Here is a 2500-nt window from a genome sequence, read left to right on the forward strand (position 1 = left end):
AAGTATGTAGATTTGGTGTCTGAATGGTCTGCCAGGTAAATGATTCTTGGGATAGTGTAAATTCTAAGCATGTCAATCTTTTGGAATGGTTTTAATGGGGACCTTTCTATTCTCTGAAGCCAATCTGTCATTTTGTCAAGTAATTTTGGTTTGGTTATACCTATCCAGGGGTCAATGTACAGTCCGAGGTATTTCTCGGTGTTGTTTGGGTGTATCATGTTGAGGGGAATGCCTTTAATAGTCCATGGGGGACAGTCATTGATGGTATATGAATCTTTTGTCGGCTTGATGTAAAAGCCGTGACATTTTTCCCCTTGTGTTTTGAGGCCTGTTAGGTCACAGAATATTTTAACAATGTCCAGGTTCTTTTGCATCCCCTCCCAGGAGCTACTTAATAATACTAGATCATCGGCGAATGCCATAGTTGTTATTTGCTTCGTGTGGTGCTGATAACCAAGACCTTCCTCTTCCAGTTTGCACAGGAGAGGATCTATAGCTAGGTTGAATAGGATCGGAGACATCGGATCACCCTGCTTAACACCAATCTGAATCCTAATAGACTCTGACTGCTCCTTCTTCATATCGATATATGTTTTGGTATTCTTGTACATGTTGGAAATGAGGTTGATGATGTGATTGTCAACCCCTTTCTGTTTCAGAACTTCTATTATGTGAACGTGGCTGACGGTGTCGAAGGCTTTGGCAATGTCGACAAATACCACTCCCAGGGGCCGTCGTTCAGTCTTTGCATGTCTTATCAGTAGCTTCAGGAGTTTCAGGTTTTCAGAACATCCTGATGATCTTATAAATCCCCTCTGTCTCGGATTGATCGGGCATGCTTTTGTTATTCTCGCTGTCAGGATCCTGGAGAACAGCCTCAGGACTATCGATCCGATGGTGATTGGTCGCCAGTTGTTGATGTCGGTCTGACGCTCCTGTAAGGCTGATTTAGATATTAATACAGTTCTACATTCCTTGATGACGTCTGGAATGACGCCTGATAACAGCCACAGGTTGAATAGTTCCATCAGCTGTGTGTGGTCAGGATCCATCCCCACGAGGTGCCTCAGATCTAATCCGTCCGGCCCTGGGGCTGCATGCTTACTCATCTCTTTGATGTTTTTCTTAATCTCCTTGCTTGTGATCATAAGTTCGAAGGCGGTGTTGTCTGATCTGCCCCTTGAGAAGAAGCCACCTAGACCCTGGAACGATCCTGTTGTTTCCCATCTCATTTGAAAGGTCTTGTGTAGTTCTGCCAGAGGGATGTTGCATCTCAAAGACTCCACGTCATCCAGTATGATACTGGCCAACTTCCTTCTGTCCATTTGGAATAGGCGCTGGAACCTCAGGAACTGTCCCCTTCTCCTGGCTCTCTTCTTCATCCACTCCGTTGATGTTTTTGCAGGGTGGGCTTTTCGGGTCACCTGGTGCTTCTTCTTTTGGGTGGCCTTCGTTTCTTGAGATAGGTCGAGGCGAGATGAGAAGCAGGTCTCAAATGAATCTTCAATTAGGTCGGCCGCATTGCCATCACCATCGAGCACCTTTCTAAATGTGTCTTGAAGAATGGGCAGCTTTTCTGATGTTATCCATCTTAAAACTGTTCTCTTATACTGGGTTCTTATACCTTCTGCTATAGGGTGTTCATCAGTCTCTCCAGCTGTTTCCAGGTGTTGTACCCATTCTTGGTTATCATCTTCCACTTCCGCTGGAGGTTTTTTGTGAAGGTCTCGTCTCTTGTCACTGATTTGTTTTGGTGTTTTGGATGGAATATGTTCTGCAATGAGTTTATTGATATCTCTGGTCCCCTTGTATTGTTGGTCTAATTTGATTAATAGGGCGACTTCTTCCTCTGACCAGCATTTTTTATGTAATCCCCTAGCAGAGCTTTCTTTTGGACGGGATGCCGCGATACGTTCCTGATTACGAAGTATGGGGTGGACCAGACGTTTATGCTGTCCTAATCCTATTTTAGTTGTAAATATTTTATTGCATTCCTCACATGAAAAGCCACTCACTGGCTCCTTATTTACAGCCCCTTTACATTTGGGGACATGACATGCTATACTATGGTGTTTCTCATTAGTTCTACCACATTTATTACATTCAAATAAGATCTTCCTTTTCCCGTGGGTTCTCTGCAGGTGTTCTATTAACGATGATATTTTATTAAGTATAATTTTACAATATGGACAAGAATGTTCTTTGGATGGAATTTTAAGTACCGGTGTATTGGGTACGGGTGTACTATTGGGATGAGAAGGAGGCGATAGAGGGTCTGGTTGAACCATGGCCGGTAGTGGTGTGGAGTCCCCCTCTCCCTCAGTGACCCTTCTTTTATTAATCCTGGGTCCCGAAGGGGAAGGTTCTTCACCCTCCTCCGGTAGCATGGCTAAACCTTGCGGAGACGGTTGAGCCATGTCCTTTGGTGGTATGGGGTCCCCCTCCACTTCAGCAGCCCTTCCTTTATTAATCTTGGGCTCTGGAGTGGAAGGTTCTTCAT

The 2500-nt window shown here is 44.6% G+C and overlaps 1 pseudogene; it reads right to left on the minus strand.

Annotated features, from left to right (window-relative positions):
- The window catches only part of LOC141955190 (28S ribosomal RNA), an 8723-nt pseudogene that overhangs the window by 2652 nt on the left and 3571 nt on the right, over positions 1 to 2500 (minus strand).

Source organism: Athene noctua, unplaced genomic scaffold (genome assembly GCF_965140245.1).
Source record: "Athene noctua unplaced genomic scaffold, bAthNoc1.hap1.1 HAP1_HAP1_scaffold_140, whole genome shotgun sequence".
In the NCBI taxonomy this organism is placed as follows: Eukaryota; Metazoa; Chordata; class Aves; order Strigiformes; family Strigidae; genus Athene; species Athene noctua.